This window comes from Achroia grisella, unplaced genomic scaffold (assembly GCF_030625045.1).
Source record: "Achroia grisella isolate CSIRO2021 unplaced genomic scaffold, CSIRO_AGI_Agris_v1 utg16252, whole genome shotgun sequence".
NCBI lineage: Eukaryota > Metazoa > Arthropoda > Insecta > Lepidoptera > Pyralidae > Achroia > Achroia grisella.
In genome coordinates this window covers 195,680-218,469 of record NW_026712664.1, presented here as the reverse complement: position 1 = coordinate 218,469, position 22,790 = coordinate 195,680, and the positions used below count along the sequence as shown (strand labels likewise).

General features: G+C 29.6%; 1 pseudogene; it reads right to left on the bottom strand.

Annotated features, from left to right (window-relative positions):
* Positions 1-1,649: 1,649 nt before the first annotated feature.
* LOC131841379 (uncharacterized) lies at positions 1,650-22,263 on the bottom strand (annotated as a pseudogene).
* Positions 22,264-22,790: the final 527 nt, after the last annotated feature.

Sequence of the window (22,790 nt, the reverse complement as noted above, 5' to 3'; positions counted from 1 at the left end):
TCTACTTACAATTAAGTTTGTATATTACTAATATTCGTAATATTTAATCATACCCAATATTTCAAAATGAGACATGACAAACAATTATCAAATTTTTCAATACAGCCCAGCATTATGTATAATGTGGTTTATGGCTTTAAGTTGTCTTATTTCTTTGGGTTTTAATCTATTTTTGGAATAGAAATCATATTGGCCAGTCTTTCATAATATTATACCGTATGTCTGATTGAAATATTTTAGAACAATAAAAGGGATATTCGAAGTATTTTTGTTTCGGTCGAAACTTAAAATCGACATTAAGTTCAGCGCAAGCTGTCTATACAATATTACTGTTGTAGTCAAATAATATGAGATCAGTCTTGACTATCGATTGATAGGAATATTTATGAACGCAGTTTCGCTGTTTAATCGCTGTCGAAACGAATGTTTAATTTTTACCGAATCAGAAACTGTGAGTTTTGTAGGACACTATATAATTTATTTATTGATGGGATATATTTGCATACATTTATAAAAGCAAGTAGGTACATACTAAATAAGTACTCATTTAAGTATCAAGAAGAACTAAATATTAAGCGTATTAATTACTCATAGTACTTACTTATAAATTAACTTTCAACCCTCGAGTCTTTGGTCTTATCTTTTGTATAAAAAACGAGTGGAATTAATCACACATAATATACTAACCACAATAATTACCTACTCGTTGTATGAATGTATATTGGAGTTGCACAAGACACACATTATATTAACTTATTAACTGCGCTAGATCTATGATTGCTCTTTAGATTTTATTGATAAAGCGTAACCTATCTATTTATTATATGAGAGTGTTTAAAATGGCCAAGGATTGCGTATCAAAAGTTTTGTGCTAAATAACATACACAATGCTTTGAGAAATTGATAGAATCGACATTACAGGAACGGAACATCAGTTTTTTGGAAATATACGAATAACAGACTTCAAACTTCCAACACCATTAAGAAGTTAGATATAAGTAAACAAATATTTCAATACAAGTTTTTGTAGCTTTCATTATTTTCATCGTCCCGGTTTCTTTGTATTTCAATTAGTACATAATTGAATTGAAGTTTGGATATACGCAATTACGCATCCAATCGAACAAAGTACAAATATATTGGTACAAGAGAGGCTAAATCCTCCTTTTGTGAGGCGATGTCTGTGCCCATGATTAGGATAACAAAGAATTGTTACATAAAACGTTTTGTATTTAAAAAGCGATTTTTAATAGAAGTTTGTTTTATAAATGTATAAATTCCTTATTTATAACATTTTTTGATATCGACAGTGAAATTAGATGCGCCGTTGCAATTAGGTACTTAAGGTATTACAAAAAATTGGATTTTTCCATAAAAAAACTACTGACTAAAATAGATTTTGTATACAATTGTAACTTTCGAATAACCTATGTTAGGGCTGTTTTTTCTGTACCATGACTTTAAATATAGCTACCTAATAGTAAGCGATATATTTATACATATGAATATGTGCAACAAACCTATCGCCTCCACTATACCGGTTCGCACAAATACTGTTGAAAGACTCTTGTATCAGTTTAAATTGAATATGAAAGGAAACCACGGAGAAAAATGTTTGATAATTAATAGGTTGGAAGATTGAAATCGCATTTTTACAAATGTCACTCGTATTTTCTGTATGGTGCCGATTGCACTGTAATCGTCGTCGGTGCATTTCTTTGAAAGTTTCACCTATTAGACAGAGGAGTATATTTCGAATCAGGCATCAGGGTGCAAGAGATGTAGGTCGACAGCAACATCACGACGTTGCGCGCGCACGAGTCGCGGCGGCGGCTGCGCGACGTCGCCCAGCAGGGCCGCGTCTTCAGCCAGCGAGTCGCCGGAGCCGTAGCCTCGTTCCTCACCCGCATCTCCCTCACACCATGACGCGGAGCCGGAGCTTGCGGAGCGAGAGCCCCCAGCATCCGCTTCCGTCTCTACATCTACCGAGCAACTCGCACAAACTTCTGAAATTAAATCATATTAACATATACTCACTACATGGGAGTTACAAATACAGACAGTTTTCCATACATATCATGTTTGCTTTATATTCAAAGAAATTCGAAGGCAGTCAACCATTTACAGGTAAGAATGTAGATATTTTTTTTGTAAAATTGCTCGTAATACTTTAAAATGCTTGTTCAGGCAAAAAAAATTTTTCTTTCATAATTTGATAATTATGGACCTGTGCCTATTTTTACAACATACTGTTTTATTTTCAAATAATGAACACTTAATGCGTTGCGTCAAAAAATGTATCTACCACTTACGTACTCAATACTTAAGTGGTAGATATGTATAAAATTCAGTTATGCTTAACTGTAGTGAGAATCTATGTGATTCGTCCAAACTTCTGACCATCTACGTACTTCTTTTGATCTATATTCTAGTAAATAGATATATTGTATATTGTTTTCGATAAATCCATGTCTGACTATATATAGCAAAACTAGAATCACAAGCTGTAATGTAATAAATGTATTTCTATTACAAAAACTTTATTTTATTTTTATTGATTATAAACGTTTTTGGTATAAGTATGAATGATATATTTCATTATCGATATAATAATACCAGTGCTAGTCCTGAGAGACAGCGTTTATGGTCTTGTCTATTTACGATGTTGTTTTGTTATAGATACTCTAAGGACGTACTAGTGAGATTATAGTAGATATCGTGGAGCACAAAAATGGTCTTGTATACTTGTATCTGTGGAATTAATCTACGAATAACACATTTTTTTTATTCATGGATTGAAGTCTCTATGACATAATTATTTGGCTAAGAATTAAAATTTATAAAAATCCGTAAAACCGTTACGATTTTCGTATCTAAAGAATAGCATACATTCAGATTTACAATCTGGATATTAACATAAGCCAATACAGTAAATTATACTGTATTGGATAAGGAATTGTTGAAGAAGTTTTCTTTCATTAAATATTAAGTTATAAACATAATTAAAAGTTTATATTATATACGCATATATAAATCTAACTATATTTAAATCTACATCACATTAACATGCTGAATTGATGGAAGATGTCACAAAAAAATAAAATTAATTGATGAACAAAACTATAATCTTTTGGCCTAAAAGAGTTGATTTTATGTAATACTGAAATGTAAAACTTCAAGTATGCGCTTCATGTTGTATAATTTATATAATTTTTCCAGAGTCCAATCTCAGAGTAAAAAGTTATACGCATGTCATTATCATTTTTTATTATGATTAAGTATCTCTTAAAACATTTTTTAATATAGACCGAACAAATTCAAATTATATAATACTAAACACAATTTTAAATAAAAGGGTCTTGTTGATAACATAAAGTAATGTGAGTTGTGTATATAAAGTAACGACATTTAGATACAAATGTAAAAATCAGACATAAAAATGAGGTAAGTATGACTAAGTACAAGAAACTTTCATTCGTAGGTACATTCATGAAAAGGGAATATAGAAGGGAGTGGGGATTAGAGAGACACTAAAATTATACACATTCCACACATCGAAAGGGGTAGGATTAGGACTCACTCAGCCGATGGCGGCCAAATACAATGGGGCTCTCCCCGTCGTCGGTCATAGAGAAGTGGACGATGAATAGTCTTCATAAGATGCTGCAATTTTTGTAATATTCGCATAGTTATACCTATGGCAAGGATGTGGAATTGGTTAAATTACAATTTCAGTACGAAGTACAACAATTGTGCTAAACACGTTAAAATATTTATAAGCATGAAAATTAAGATTAGTGTAGAGTTAATAATCTACACACTATAAAAATACTTAACTTAAGTTTATGCTTTTTAATTCATACCTATACATTTGGAAGTATAGAGTTTTGCTGAAATTTGTACATAATAGATTGATTTATGGAATACCAAATATTTAATTTTTATCTTTAATTGCTTACCGACTGATCTTGAAACGTAAACCGTTAATTTAATTGAAAAAAGTTTCTACGACTAATACTTTCATAAATATTGATAATTTAACTATTGTGTTTATACGTTAATTTAATTTTTTATCAGGTAACTTACTTATTTTTATATGCCATTACATTAAACTAAATGTAGTAATGAAGTCCCTTTTATTTCGTTAGGTATAGTACCTCAATTTTAAAATATTTTCTATGAATTCTTATACATATTATATAAGCAAATAATATGTCTGTAATACTAAAATAAAGTGATTAGAATAAACATCGTAATGTACTCGTATCATACATGTCATAGTTAGTGTTTCGAGTTTTTATGCACCAATGTTAGTCTAATGTTAACAACGATAGGACTAATAATAGCAGTCTTAAATTTTTTGACATTTCATGATAGCTAGGACTTACTTTATGAATGTGATATTTCATTGAAAGATAAGAATAGATGCCACAGGGTATTATCAAACTTTGCCTTTAAAAACAAAGCAAGTTAGTTGATAAAGGCTGACCGTTATTTTATTTATTTTAGTTTCTGCTTCACTGAACAATGCTGTTAGACTTATAATTTTATTTATGTATTTGTTATTTAACCAAACGTTAAACCTTCAAGAAAAACTAATATGCAGCCTTGAAGCTACCATTAGGGTTACATTACGCATATCACAAATTATAATAATCTAAATCATATTAGACTTATTACGCAAAATTTATACTGCGTCCCGGGTACATTATTGTAAGTACCGGCTAAAGCTAAGACTAAGTAAAAAACTGATTCTTATATAAATACTGACCTGAACTATCAGTTGCTAGCCGCGGAGGCGTGTCCTCCCTGTCTGTAGGTACAACTATAACCACTTCATCGTCTCTTGGAGAATCACCGTTTCGACTTGACGAAGTTCTGAAAATATTGAATATAATAAATTTTTATAAAATATTTTATCTACATGTATAGGTATACGAAGAAATACTTTTTTACTTTAATAATAATATTATATTATTATTACTTTTTTAATTGAATTTGTTTGCTTATTTATTACAAGTGTTCGTAAACACATGAGGTATTTTAAATAAATATTTTATAATTATTTAAATCTAATATTAATTTCGTTTTATTTCATTCAATTGGTACTAAAGTGACATAATGAAATATTATCGACTTTACCTTAGGTTACTTTTAATAAATTATCTCATCTATTTAACAACAATCTAAAAATATGTGTCCAACTATTAAATAAAGATAATTTAATTATATGGACTCTGGTTTATACATATGGACTTACTTAACAATGACTTTTTTTTCCGCATAAATCTAGTTCTAAATCTGAGTAACCCCTGTGCATAGGTCGTTTATGCGGCAGAGGATGTGCGGAGGCAGGTGTTGGATGCTCGAACGCCCTAGACACCGGCGAGTTGGGCTCCGAACACTGTTTGTCGGACAACGCCCCCGGTCGGACTCGGAGCGCCAGCGCGCCTTCCGTTGAGGAGCCACTGTGACCTGGACCACCTCCTCCGCATATCTGACGTGTTCCTCGTCTATCTTCCTCATACATTTCTAATAAATGATCCAACTTACTTTCTATATCATCTACCTAAAAATGACCAAAATTGTTATTCCACATATGCCTGATATACTTTTTTTGGGTTGTGAACAAACTAGTTAACACTTACTTGTCTTTCAATTTTAACTACTCTGGAAGCAAGACTGATTTTGGATGCATATACATCTTTAGCTTTTGATCCTTGTTTCCCAAGTATTTGGTCTAATCTGTGAATTTATAAATATAATTATAATTACTTACTGCTATTTGATTTGATGCAACAGTATTTGCTTTAATAAATTAATAATTATTGATATATGGCAATAATGTACTAGAATATAGCATAATAATATAACATTGCACTATTGATTTGCAGTCTAAACTATATTTTGCTATGTGAATATGATTTAGAAAAAGCGTTGCAATGCTGAATATTAATAACGGTGCGTGTTTATTTCTAGAGCACCTAAACAATACAGACTTAAACAAAAGCAGTCTAGAACATACAAAAATAAGACAAACAACGAATTCTATAATATGTTTGTGTTTTTAACAAACATATTACGGATATTATTTGTAAATTAGTACTTCGCCATTGTTTTAACTGTATGGTTTCTACTAACTATTAAGCCTCTGTATTGATAGAGGTTATCCACATAGCATGCCATGAACGAATTAAATATTTTACTTTTGAATAAATGGATAGGTTAGAACTAAATTATAACTACTATATTATTACATTGATTTTAATTTGTTTATTAAAATTTATTCAAACTGTATAATTTAATTTATTCTACCTAATAAATATTACCCAATAATGTATTAAGTTCATTATTTTATATTAAATGTAATTAATATTAATGAGCTACATTACTTAATAATTAAGAAAAATAATTTCAAAAAAAGATATTTTTAAATTTTCTTTTTACGGCTCTATTATCTTATTGACGGATTGAGTGTAATAAAATGTACCCCAGGTGCACGCATATATACGTTTTGATTGAGTATTTATTTAGTTATTATATAAATACTCAATATAAAACTACTTTATTTAGTTATTATTTTGTGTATATTCACTAATATTAAAAACGCGAAAGTTTGTTAGTATGGATGGATGGATTTTTGTTATTCTTTCAAGCATAAACTACTGAACGGCACACAACGAACACATAGGCTATACCCGCGATAGTATTTCGTAAAAACTTTATTATATAATAGCTGTGCCCGGTTTTATCGGCATGAAATGTATATATTATATATGTATAGCCTATGTGGTATTCTGATGTATAAGTATATCATATAACATAAAGTTTCATCAGAATCCGTTCAATAGTTTATGCGTGAAATAGTAACAAACATCCATCCATTCATACTCACAAACTTTCGCGTTTATAATATTAGTAAGATTTAAACAGTTTAAAAACTGATTATAGTATTTATTAACTTTGACTTATTTCTTTTCGCGAATTTGTATCATTAAATATATTTTTATCTTGTCAAGTTTTTTTTTAATATTAGGCTTTTGAAGTATCGGTAAGGCTAAGTTTTTATATAAGGTTTAGGTAGAAATAGAAGAATTAACATCGTCAAACCAGTTTTGGTAATTCAAGGTAGAATAAATAAAGCACAATAATTACAATCTCGATAATGGTAGGACATACATAAGTGGAAATACGATAATGTTTTTGAAACTACTCCTTCATGTAATGTTATTTTGTTTATACGATAGAATATGCAAATACGGTCCATGAAAAATTTGTAACGCTTATAGAAATGAATATCTAAACCATTATAAACCATTCATGGTGAACTTTATGTATTGTAATTCCTGAGAAATAAAGCAAAGTTTCATAGATACCCCGTATTTTCTCGATACGAGTATCTCAATTTTCAAACCGGAATAACACATATACGTATATATGTAATCTGTTTGTTGTAAAAACCTACTGAGATACCTATAGAAATGATTTTGTACTGCGCAGTATATGAAAAGTTCAAATTTCATTATTATATTACATATGATTGTATTATTATTACATACTAAGAACACATTTTTTTCTGATTTTCAAATTTTCGTAAGTATAAATAAAGTGCATTTTAAAATTTCGTAAGTAACTATATTTCACGTATCAATTTCAGTGTAGATAAATTCATAAGTTTTCTTAAGGTGTTCTATAAGTAGGTATATAAATAACATCATCAGAGAAGTTTTCGAATTAGAACCTAAGAAGAAATACATTCGAACATAGCTGTGTCATTAAATAATAATTGCCATTTTCAGCCTTTGCTCAGAATTCAGAATTCACATTTGCTGAGAAAGTGAGAAAGGACAATGATTTTCCAATTCCTTCAATATAACTATTAAATTGGTATTTTATCAATAACATGGTAGCATGGTAGCATTAGCATAATTTTACATTCAACTTATATATGTTATGTATATATTTGTTTGTTTGCAGTATGAATTATTAGTTCTTGTTTATTTTGCGGACGATGTAAATAAATTTCCTCCTCTTTTTATACCTCCAATAACTTACCCTTATACCTTTATTAACTAGTTTATTCCTACTCTTAACCTCGAAAATTTATAATTTTCCTAAATTAATACGTTCCATAAATTGACTAGGTAATAAATAAAACGGAGTATCATATGGAAGGCGTATTTTGAATATATATGCAACGATATAAAAGATTTTATTTACAAGTAGATTAAAGATATATTTTCTGATTTTTTATTTTCAATAAGTTTGGACTATTAGTGCGTTTGATAACTGTATTCCTTTTTGTATTGCCTTTTGTCTTCGCTTGATATTCGATAGTTTTAGTTTCCAAACTGTGACAGACGGATTGATACGCAAACTAGGTTATTGTTGGGAAAAAATCTTATGAGTTATGTTGTTCGTACTGGCCATACAGTTTTTATTTCATATTTAAATTGTACATATTGTGACAGACAACAACAGATTATTTAGCTATATCATTATTATCACTGCATAGTATAAAACAAAGTCGCTGTCGCTGTCGATCCCTGTTGCGTCTTCCTATGTGATGGGTTGAAAAAATCGATTTTTTTTTCAAAAGCTCCCTTGTATGCATCGGGAGTAAAGCGATTTTAGAAAATTCGAAGTCGTTTTAAAGATACAGCAGGTAAAAGAAAAGCGGTTCGGAGCGGTGAGTTGGCATGTATTGAGTGACAGCTCACTTTATTAATATATTTGATACAAGTTTAGACTGGTAAACTTACTGATAAAGTTTTTATTTCGACGCCATCCATTCGCTAAATTGTACATCACAAATGTTCTTCTGTGACCCTCAGACAACCAACGAAGATTAAATTAAGGCTGAAGCTAATATCATTATCACGATATCACTCCAAGAAGCTATCAAACCGTTTTCGATTTATCGAAATACGAAATTAATTCGTTGTTTAGGAGCGCTAACGAATCTTTGCTCTGTTATACTAAAGTTGTATGCTTAAGCATCTTTAATGAAAAGGTATTTTAAAAGTTATGTCGATTATGGGATTCCCTGTTGGTCGTGAAGCCCAAGCGTATGTTGAGAAACGGGATGAAAAGCGAATCTTACGCTCTGAGCGGCGCGTAAGTGATGTCGTTAAACAAGCCAGTTGACTCAAGAGGAAGCTTTAAAGTTTACGATATATACCATATATAACAAACGCGTTTTTCTCAAAACTGTACATCTCAGAAACGGCCCGAATTACTTGAAATTTACAGGCACACTCAATATATGTAAACGCATGGAATGAACTATTATCAATCGAAAATTTTCCAAATTATTATATAAAAATCAAATATATATATATATATATATATATATATATATATATAAAGTTTGACTGAATATTTTTAGCTATTATATTTATACTGTCCAGAATAAATGATAAAAAACAAGCTCTAGGTTACCTAAAATATCCCTAAAAAACAGGCCGTCACATAGGAAGACCCCCTTAAATCTTTAAAAGTATGCATCGGATTTTGCAACGCTTTTTTTAATAGATAGAGTGACTCAAGAGGAAGGTTTACATATATAATACATGTACACCCGTGCGAAGAATATTAAATTATTAATAAAAATCTATAATACTAAAGTTTTATATATCTAAATAAAACAAAATCTAATAGAACTATGCATGTGACGAATATCTAGTTATATATAACAAACAAAGCATGCTAATCTATAATTTCTATACATAAAATATATATATATATATATATATAAAGTTATGTATGTAGAATAAGTAGGTACCCATATTTCATAATACATCGAATATTGGTTTCTTCTTTAAGAATATGTACTTAACATAAATTTGAATAAAAATGACTTATTTATATATTTTGTATTCTTATTTTCAATGAAAGATGTACGCATTACCTAAAGATACCCATAAAAATTTAGAATAAATCACTTATTTTCCTGATTGTGAGTTTATTTAAAAAAAACATTTTTGATATGTCCTTATATGTCTATTATTACAATTAAATATTTATTATGATAATAAGGGGCGTTCTAACAGGTTTATTCGATGATGAATGTAGGCAGTGAATGAAGCTCTAGAGACTGGCAGAAGGCCTGCGGGCGCGGTGCGGGCACAGTGAGCGAGCGCCCTTTTACCTCACCTGTATTGCAGGTTCTTGGTTCGGTTTAGTAGATCAGCGTGCCCCGAGGAGTATTGTTCTATCACGTCTTTCACGTCGTAAGGTTTCAACGCTTCTCTAAATCTCTTGCGTGCGACAAAATACTTGAGCTACACGGAAATAACAGACAATGGGTGGTTCATCAAAGTAAAACTATCATAAATATATTATAATGTCCAATATTAATCAATTATGTATTATTTATTTAAAACGTAGGTTTAACTGGAGTCACATGCCAACTGCCAATGAGAATATATGTGGAGTTGACGCAAATATTTTCTGGCATTACTATGCCTCTTACTAATTCATTATGCACAGGCAGCCATGCATATACAATACTATATTGTCATTTTACGACACCTAACAACAATGGTCTACCACCAAGTTCAAAAGTGGTAGGGGATGACATAATATAATCACTGTAAATATACACCACAAATACATACTGAATAACTGCAGAAACTTCCTCTATCTTATGAAACAATAAATTTCTGGTCATTTGGAATATTTCGTATAGATTATTTCATAATGTCATTATATGTTATTTCTTAGCGATATTTACAGTGAAATACATTTGTAATTACAATATAGCATAGCACACAAACTAACTACATTAAGGTATATTAGAATTGTTGCCAAACGTTCTACAAATAAGTACCACATTGCAAGACAGTAGACACGAGAAATGTAAAAGGTAGAGAGATATTAAACTGTAGTGCAAGGTGTAGGTAAATACAAGAGCGTTCTTGTTAGGCTATCAGTACCTAGTCTGGACGTTTTTCACTCGCCCCAGTAGGTCCACATGGCCCGCGGAATATTGTTCAATAACGTCCTTAACGTCGTAGGGCTTTAGGGCCTCCTTAAACTTACGTCGTGCCACAAAATACTTCATCTGTCAGAATTTTATAATATTTTTTATTTTTTACTTAAAAAGTTTGTAATAATGATGTCCTGTTATCATCTAAAGGTGGATTTAGACTAAGTGAAAGAATTTGATTTATATTTGAGTAATGTTTGTATTATATTGTAAACTCTACCCATGTAGCGACCACACAACTAAATTTGGAGTTATAATGTGTTGTTATTGCGTTGTTAGCTATAGTCTATAACGTAAATATGCCTGGCTCTTTGTCATAGTATATGTTATGTCCATTGTACTTTTAGTTTAAATCCACCTTAAGGTATTCAGTTAAGTATAGTGTAATGAGGTATTTAATTATAAGAATACTGTAAAGATTTCAAAAAGTAATATAATTTCAAATTGTAATACACTACGTAAGTAGATATATATATATATATAGCGGCGCACCCGCCGGTAGCCTCGCGCTGTTGGCTCGTTGCTAAGCAACGGATACCCCGGTAGCGGTTGGGCAACGGGAGGCCGGCGGCAGTTGGTCGTTGAATACCGCAGGGAAGCTATAATCTTCCAAGTTATTTTAATTATTTTATGACGATCCAACAAAATATGTATGTTTATATGTCTTTAAGTTTTTTAAAATATTATAATTAAAACTTATACAATCTTTGTTGTAATTTAGAAAAAAAAATATTGTTAAGTTATTATTATACATATATTTATATAAAAATACAAATTTTACTACTAATAAAGAAATAGGTGAACACAATTAACCAAAAATGTAGTAGCATGCAGTACTACAGGTACCTACTGGAATAACGGTTAAGGTTGAATATGTAGGTTTCAACATTGCAAACAAGCTTAATAATTCAGGGCCCCGCGATGACTACCATTTTTACCTCTCCTATCAATTATGTAACAAAAGGGAGGTATATTATAGGGATAGATTAAACCAATATTAAGTGTTAATTTTGGTTTGAAATACTGTTACTCAAATATAATGTAACATTCACCTATATACAGAAGAAGTAGCGAATAAAAATAAATTGTGCCTAACCAATCAGAAACTGCGTAAAGAAACTTCGAATCCATAGGTCATAAAATTTAGAGGACACAGTAAATAGGATCTACAATTCAATTGGTCGAGGCCACCAATTGGGCCCTTCTTATAGCCCTTACTTGACTCAGGGCATTGCAGTTCTAGGTTCTGAATTGACTAATGAAGAGAATGTCTCTCTGTCTACCACGAATGAGGCTCTGGGAATGGTACATACAAGCCTTTGCCTTAGGTAAACGGGTAGAACATCTAAAACTATTAAAACATAGGTAAGTCCTTAAAATACTTTAATGTTGAAATAATTTTAATTTTTCTTTATTTATTACTTAAAGTTATCATTCTTGACGAATAACGTAACAATGTACCCAATTTAAAAGGTATTTGTTTTGTGAATAGCAAGATATAATGAAATGAACTTTATTATATATTCTAACTACGCTGGATGTGCATCCTCATGAGTACTGGGTACTATAAAATGATTATTTATGGCAGTTATGGATAATTATAGTGCAATGACTCCGATTAAACAAATCATAATTATAATTATGTACTTTTATGAACGAGAAAAGGCAGTATTGTATGTTTAGTTGTTAATGTGTAATGTTTTAATGGTGGATATTAACTACAAACATTGAAATCAGCAAATTTAAAACATAGTAACCAAACATGGGAAAGTTTCGTGCTTGGCGTAGATGGGTCCTATAAAACTATGAAATACGTGGATACTTATAATCAATAAGAAATAAAGATAAACAGACAATAAGGGTACGTATATTAATATCTATATAGAATGAAAAAAGACATATCTTTACTTACATTATAAAATTTGTTTTCGATTGTACATAGGTCCACCAGTTACCAAGATAATTGTAACAGTTATCAATAATCACGGGATTTACCACGTTTTATTTCTTTTTATTGAGTACTCGATATTTCGCTAGTGTTTTAATCGTCATTTAAACTGAAGAGCAGTAATGGTACATGGTAAACAAAATCTTTTATGGACAGACATATTCGTCTACCTTCACACGTCTTTATTTGTTGCTACTATTGAAACTCGCTCGATACTCATTTAGGCAAACTATACTCAGAGTATCTTCACGAAAACTTATTGAACACGAAATGTTAATAATACATAATATCTTCGGTTGACGTAATTCAATCAAATAATCGTGTCCCGATCCCAACAAGTGTTTCGTTATAGCTGATTTACAACTTTCAGCTTTTTCGCTGCTCTACAGTTTAACCGTATTTATGGCAGTTGAAACACTGCTGAAATATCGGGAACTTAATAAAAATAAATAAAACGTGGTAAGGTCCCGTAATTTCATCTAACTTTTTTTAATTGCACGTATAAATAATTACCGCGTCCAATTTAAAATAGTAAATAACAGCTTCGAAATATCAGAAGTTCATAAATCATCATGGCAAATATTCCGTTTATATAATGCGTATAATTATATAGAACCACGAACATAATTTAAAGCAGTTTTTTCTGATTTATTTATTAACAACTAGTTCATTAAAAAAGTTGAGACGTAGGTACTTATAAAATGCTTAGGTACTTAATTCATCCTCGTTTAGAAACTTACTACGAAACGAATTTAAGGCTGCTATATTTTTTAGACCTTTGTGTTGTAATATAATGGATGTTGTATCCTATCTGACCTGAATTTAATATTAATTGCAGGTAAAATCAGGTCCATATTGGTGAGCCAAATATATATAAGATAATGTTGCTATATGATATAAGTTAAGGTTCTCATTGCTTCTTAATATGACGCAATAATGTTTTCAATATTTCCTAGACTAACATAGTTGTTATAAGCTTCCTATAATCCTATTGTCATAAATCTATAATAATTTAAATTATATAATAATATAATAATAGAGAAAAAAAAATATTCTTGCAGTAAGACCAACTGTATACAAATCGGTATAGTAAGGTTCTTACACTAGAAGCACAAAATGAATATTAAACTTTAATTTAATAATTTCTAAATTAATTTGATCTATATATATATATATATACATAGTTATGATAATAATAAAATAACTCGGCGTCAATTTAGCTAACTCAACTCATGGGTTATGAGTACGATATACAATTGCGTTACAAGTGCGTGTACAACGGTAGATGGATAATTTTGGCCATTAATAATCGTATAAAAATACCTTAAAATATATATGCAAGACACTACTAAAATTGACACAGTAATTGTAAAATGTAAGTTTATATAAGTGACATAAAAGTATGAAAAGAATAGATAAACGTTACACAGACAACAGAATTACAGTAAATCGCCGTTCTCAACGACAGTTGACTATAAGGTGACTACAATATTTTAATATTACCTACTCATGATCACACAAATATATATATATATATTATATATATTTTCAAAATGTTCACTTAATTAGTAGAATATGATACATACCTTTCTTATAAACCGAATTGCCGCTTTATGTCGTGTGGTCAGCATCACACAGCGTGGTTCGTCGTCTTCATCTGTACAGATAGAATATAATTTCAGTATGCTTTAAATTTTTAATAGTATAATGATTAAAATATCAGATATCTGCGAGTTCGGAATCATTTATTGCCAACTGAAGTTTATATTTTCGTAGGTAATTGAAATGACTAACAAATTATAACATTCGTTTTCTTACATAAATTATTCAGCTGTAGCTTTGCAGTTAAAGAAGCGTCATGTTAGTCATTAAGGGTATGCCAAACCAAAACCTACTGAAGTTTGATTACACACATGAAACTGAATGATTTTACCAAAAATTAGCAAGTGCAATCTTCATACAAATTGCATGGTCACGTGATCAATTGAGTATATGAAGAGTACAATTTTATTGGTGAATATTATTCCAGTTTCAGTATTCCACAAGATTTTCAGCTTGGAAAACCATTTACGACTAACCTTATATACCTAAACACCATAGGATATCAAGAAAATTTATTAAATTCATGTTTGGTTAAATTAAATTATAATGGCTGATTAATGAGCATTAATTAAATAAAAAAAAAACAGGGGTCTACTCTGAAAGTACAAATCCGAATAGGTCTCATATTTTAGCATTATTACGTCAAATATCGAATCTTTCTCAATTAATCTGTATTATTAGATCAGTCTAAATAATTATGAGTATAGCAAAAACACGCAAAAAAAAAATATATATATATAAACACCTCTTTTCTTCTTGGGCACTTTATATATTTTATATATATATATATATATATATATATATATATATTATACCTATAATTCGACCCCACCGAATAACAAGTTTATATATAATGATTGAAGTTCATAATAGAAAACTACCGAACATTTAAGAGTAACTTCGTTATGTTATTTCTTTGTAGACCCCTGGCTAGTCGTTATTTAAACACTAATTTTGAGAACTTTCAATTGTTTCATTTATAATTCATATATAGTATAAATGTGCAGTCAAGTGCTAATGCAAAGCATTAATCATTTGTAAAAATATAATAAAAATAAGAGCCTATTTATGAAGCAAATTGTATCAGAATTTAGTATTAAATTCTGACGATTTTTATCCATTATTATTATCATACCTACTTAGATATAAAGTAACGAAACTTTATATCTAAGTAGGTATGACAATAATAATGGATAAAAATCGACAGAATTTGTCACAAATGGATAATCTGAATCAAAAGGCAGCTTGAGTACTTCAGTCATGACATGTAGTTTCGCGTGCTGCATGTCAATTCAACCAAATTACAATAATTTTATTGATTTACTGTCACGGTGGCTAATGACAACGAAGGGTGTCAATACAAGCCTACATTTTAGTAACCATGAAGAATTTCACAGTAATGGAGTTCTATAATTAATTTAGTTTTCAAATATTTGGTATTAGAAATACCAAGTAGTAGTAAATATTTGAAAACTAAATTAATTATAAATAATTGCCTATATACTTATATAGACTATTATTTAAAAAATACTGTATTCATTTATTTTAAATGTTGTAGAAAACTGAAAGAATTACGTTTTTTATAGTTGCACGTAATAGACAAACATAAATATTTCAATATATGTAATTAAAGCAAATTATAGTAGTACATATCTATTATTATTATAAATTGGAACGATCTGCTAAATATATATTTCCAATAAAAGACATACGAATAGTATTAAATTTGATCCGTTCATAATTTACATTTGGTCTAAGAAATGATCTTACTAACTAAATAACTATTTCTATTCAATATATTTGGGCAGAATTAGAGACAGAAAACTGATAATTACGACTTAATGAATTCAGATAATTAACTGTATCTAGAGTTAATAATTAATTATTGCTTATGAAGCACGCTCAGATTGGAAATTGACGACTCTGTGACAAAGATAACCTTATCTGAAATCGAATATTTACACTTAGGTAAGATTTCTATTAGCACAGTTTTTTTTGTAATTGTAATAGGACATTGGGAAATTCATAAACAAAAGAAATCAAGGATAAAGGTATTAATTATATTAATACAGGATTATAATATTATAATATTACAGGATTATTCATTATTTTAAATAACAAAATAATTTGTATTACGTTTTCATTGTATATATTAATTTTCATTTCGAACTCTACCTACGTAGAAGATCTCTCAACTGTTTGTAACTGTGGAATGTATGTATAGTATTATACTATACATACATTCACAGAATGTCATTACGACGTGTCTAACCTAATTTAGTTTGAACCCTATTATAAGATTACTGAAGAAGACCACATTGCATTCCAGTGAAAACAATAAAATTCATTTTTTCAAACAAAACGAACAATACAATAAGAATTCTAAAATTAAATACAATGTTTTTAAATTCACTTGACGTATTTTGTTTCTGACTAAGTTTCAGATAGAGTTTTATTTTGCATTTTTTTTATTATGATCATTTATACTATAGAGTTCAACAGATAATCCATCTTATAAAGGGTGCAGTTTCGATCCTCGTGTATACAAACATTTGTATTTGTCCTGTCTTTTAATGTTTGTCTGGCAATTATGTATAGTTCTCACTATAATTAATTTTTCAAAACTGTGACTTCCTTTGTATTACTTATTATTATTTTTTACTAATCAATTTATTAATATATTAATAAATTGATTAGTAAAAGTAGATTTATTTTTCTTTGTCCCAATGAGTAGCTATTTAGGTACATATATCAATTTCATTTGTCATTTGTGATTATAATTTTTTCTTACTTACTTGACATGTTGTTATATTTTAGATACACGATATCTTTAGTATAAGCCTATGTGTTATTCTGATATACAAGGTATATTATTGTAATGTTTCGTTTAAATTCAGTCAATAGTTTTTTCGTAAAAGAGTAACAAACATCCATAAATCCTTTCCTTTGCGATTGCATATTTTTTTTATTTATATGTCTTTTTACGAGTATTAACGATCAAACTGCCGAACCAACTGTGACGAAGTTTTAGACAGATAGGACCTTGAAGAATAAAATAAGTACGCGAAGCACTAATCCTGCGCAAGCGAAGTCACTAGCGCCGCCTAGATAGAAATTATTTGTAAATAAATGTGCATATATAAAATATATGTGCAATTAGTGATATCTATCATCCTTACTGATGTTAATTCTTCTTGTTTAGTTGACGCTTGTTGTGCATTGTCAGGGCATGGGAGGGCATTTATTCATAATTAAAATAAATGCATTATATTATAATATGAAATTAATTCACAAAACTCAGGCATTATTAAACAGCATGCACTATTTTTACAATTATCAGAAAAATAAATTTCCTACATGCGTTATAAGAGCAACTTTGAAGTAAACTTATACGTCAGAAACAATGCAATCTTATTTCAATTAGAAGCCTTAGTTTAATTTATTTAGTTGATGTTTTTGTAAACTAAACAGTTTTAGGAACTTAGTTACATAGTTTTTGTAAGTGTTATATAATACGCAGAGTACACGAAGTTATTTAGATTTGTAATATCTAAAGATTTTCTTAAAATGTTACGATATTGAATAAGTATCAAACGGTGTCGCATATTGCAATTTTATTATTAGTTGTATTATTTGTTAAAAACAACCCAACTCAAATTCAATACATGAAATAATGAATCGGTGTTGTTGGTGTGTCTTGGAAAAAAAAATTTGAGATTGCGTTAATTCTGCTGTAAGAACACAGAACAGTAGATATAACGTGTAATACGCTATAATTTCTACACAAATATTTACAAGCTTTTGATTTCTAGAATCGATAGTTAAAATTAACATTTCTTATATTCATCGTCATAGGTTTTCATAAATGTTTTCCATAAAAATTTATCGATTATAGATATGTTCACTGCTGAAATCCTAATTATACTTTCATTTCCTTCGTGCTATGAACTGTCTTCAACACTATTATCATAGAAATTATTTTAAATGATGGCTCACTATATTTGTTTATTTACTAAAGTACAATAAATTAAACAAATAATAAAATCGAGTCTTCCGAGTTTATGCAGGTATATAAAAAATAATATATATAGTAATAACCGTGGACAATTCACATAGCACCAACTAGTCCCTAGTTAAATAGAGCTTGTATTATGGCTATTAAATAATTGATACTATTATTTACGTATTTTTTTGTAAATACATACTTAAATTACATTGAAAATATTTGGGCCAATACAAACAAGCAATGAATACAAAGCAAGGATTCATTAGGACCTAATTTGCAGGATCATGTGTTATTTCGGATATCTTCAAGCCACTAGAACAGCTGGTAGATAGGTGTGTCTGGAAGTGGAAATGTGGCGTAGGTACATTTAATGTAAATTAGACAAGTGGAAGTAAGAGTGCCTGTGTCTTCACATGTAGACAATTGTAATGGACAAAATAATATAAATTAACAAACAATATAACATTAATTATGAAAAATACTATCATATAATATTTGTTATTCAGGGATATTAGTTAAGTTATTAGTTATGTTACAATCAATCACCAATTAAAATTGAATTTACTTACTAGACTAAACATCAGTAGATAGAGTGAAAAACAATGTAGGTATATATCAACAAAGTTTATAAATAAACTTAATAAATTTAATGCTGTTTATATTTATATTAAAGATTACATTTCGGTGTAAAAATAAAGATAATTGAATATCCAGTAAACGCTATAAATTCATCTAGAACTTTTATATATATGACATGTTTATGATACAAAAATGCTGAATGCTAAAAATATTTGTCTTATACCTATCACAGCTTAATCTTTCAACCTTTGTAGTTTTGCCCTTGTTTTTACTATACTAGTACCTAAATGAGTTGATGCTTTAATCAACTCATTTATCCCCTGATAAATTAAATAAAAAAATATAAATGATACTTTATTAAATATTTTATTATGTTTATGTATACATGATGCGCATTGTCGCTAGAATATCTAACATGTCGTTAAGTCCTTGTACTCGTATATATAATAACATAAATAAAGAGCATGCCCCAGTAAACAATTTTCAAGGTTGTGACATAAATGAAAGGATAACAAACAAAGAGAGTTGAAGGTCTATGTTGGTGCCACAACAACTAAGTAAGTCACCGCGATTCCGAGGATCTTATATTAACATAAAATTGGTATCTAATCTAGAAATTTACATATAGAATCACCAGATATGAAAATATTATGCATGAACTTTTAGTTTCAATGTTTGCATCCATATTAGGTACGTAATACGTTAAAATAAGTAGGCACATAATTAACTTAGTAAATTAGTTTATTAGTGGACATAACGGTTTTAATACGCTCTAAAGTCCTAATGGCCGATTTGTAATTTTGGCAGTGGAAAATGTTTATGAAAACTGATGTTAATTTATGGTTATTATAATATTAATATGCAATCAGCATATATAATCTTGGGACGAACAAAGCTTAAATGTATTTTAATTAAAATACAGAAAAGGAAAAGAAACATGCATTAGAACATTGGATATCAGTAAATAAGCTAATAAAACCACATAGACAAAAGCCCAGGAAACTATGTCAACTGTTATTAAGAAAACCCAGCAGTCACTATATGCAGTTCTGGTGCACTATGCGATTAATGCAAAGTATAACTATGTGAGTAAAGATAAACAAAATGTCAATGAGAGTACAAATAAATTACAGCCCTATCTAAAGTCGGTATCTCTGACAGTCTATAAGACAGTAGTTCTAAAGGGTAACGGTATCTTTTGTGCAGTGACAAATATTTTATAATTGTACAAACAAATTTAGGCATAATACCAAGACTGGTTACACACGACACATAATTAAAATTCAAAATATCTTTATTGATGTAGGTCTATCTAAGCGTCTGTAACGCTTCTGTTATATCAAATCTATCCTCAGTTCGGAATGATTAAGAGATGAGAAGAAATGAAAAGAAACTAAGCTCGTAATCTTTTCAAATAAATGTTGTACATATTTACAATAATATAGATTCATTTTTTAATTCAAATTTGGGAAAATAGAGTGACCACCAGTATATGCATTTGCAAAAGCAAATATGTAGTTTAATCAGTATACGTAACCCAAATAGACAAGTCCCTTTAAACTGCACCTGTTTACGAGAATGATATATTAGAAAATATTTCATTTGATTAAGAATACAAAAATTTTTGTTCTCAGGAGCATAAAGCTCAAAATATTAAAAACAAAACTAATAATAATGAGAGTTCGCTTCTTTGGTCGACTTGCGTTCGTACTCGAGTATAAGATTGAAGCATAAGCGAAAGCGGTCAGAAATTGAGGTAGTTGACTGCGGTAACGAGCATTTTATTTTGACCATTTGAGCTTTAGTATTAAACTACATAAATATCTTAACTGAGATTCAGACCATAGATTGAAAAGTGTCATATTTGGATAGTTTTTAATCTGATATATCTATACAGAAAATATCACAGATTTGACAGAAAGATACGAGCCCAATCGTACGAAATTAATTATAGTTTAAAAGACAAGGTATAACTTCCAAAATTGATGGGAATAGCACAATCACATATGTACGCAAATATTGAAGTGTGATTATTATCTACATTTGAATTTTGGATTTGTAACGATGAATATTACAAGAAGTATATTTTTTGTACTTAGGTATATAAATGATTCTAATATTAAAATATTGTCTTGTTTATTTGGTTGGAAGTAAATCACATACTCACATCCAAATACTGTTTTCTTCTGATGAAAACAGCGGAATATTATATTCGAATTATAGTATTTCCAGAGGATTGATTTTAAGTTTAATCTTTCACTTACTAAATATAATTTCTTAAATCACATAGTAGTCAGTTGTAAGTAGTAGGTTCTATATTATTTTCACTTTCATCAGTAAATGATAAATTCTAGGTATAAAGAGTAACTTCGTGCCAAGCAATATGACGACATATGTATATGAATTGAAGTAGCATTTATTGAGCACAGTGAAATATTCTCGTGTTAATTTATTCCTAAATATCGATGATGAATTGCTAGTTGGTACTATTTGATACACATCAGTGACTGCAATATAATTATACTACCATCTAAATTATCTACATATCTACTAACACGTAGGTACATTCATGTGAGAATAATGACACAGTTACTTAATCAACTACTAATAACTTAAAACGTTGAACAATCTCTGTCTCAAGATATTGAATACGATTTAAGAGTGTAGGCTTTTTACTTCTGACATTTACGTAAGAACATGTTGGAATATTTAAAATATTCAAAAAAGTGGTGCCTATTCAAGGAAAGAAAGTATATTAATTGACATTAAAATAAAAGAGTAGATATTTAAAACTTTGGTATCTAGTTTAGTTATCTTGAAATATAAGGATTTACTCGTAAATGGGCTATCGACAAATATAATTTCTAGTAGAGAACTGTACAATAATTAATATCATTTAGGTGCCTTACTTAAAGAGATAACTCGGGAAGCGACAGTAAGAGAATATCAACGGACGAACAGTTTTTCTAAAACGAAATGACAGCTAATTTTACAAACTTGGCCTGCATAAGACCTCTTCTTACCATCGGAGATTTTCTTGGAGAGCGCTGTCTCAGCCACCGAGTCCTCGCTGAAGGAAGGGTCGATAGGTCGCGATCGCCCTGTGCGCCCATTCGTCGCGCCTGCCAATCCATACATATACGCTAACTTCAACACAGACTCTTGCTCTATCTCACGATTCGTTCATAAGCATGCTCCTTAACACTATCTCAGGACTAATTGGTAGGTATATAAAGTTGCTAAAAATGTATATATACGCGATTACAAAGACTGCGTACAGTAAGTACTCGTATAATATTTAAGACAGAATTTTTGATGAAGCGAAATGAAAGTATGTTGTTTGATAACAGTATTAATAATTTTATGAATTAAGTTATGCCTATTAAGAAATGAGTAGTTGTAATAAGGTTATTAATAAATAGAACTACAACTGCAATAAATTATATTATTATTATTATAATAATATTACCTTCACAGTAATAGAATAATATAAGAGTATAACGATAATAAAGTGGTACCATCGCGAGAATGAGTATCTATGATTATGTGCCTAATAGACCATTATATATGTAGGTACGCATACGGTACGTATCTAAATAGTTTAGAATACTATTGTAGTTCCCCTTGTTAATCAATTTCAGCTAACATTAAAATCTTATATAATG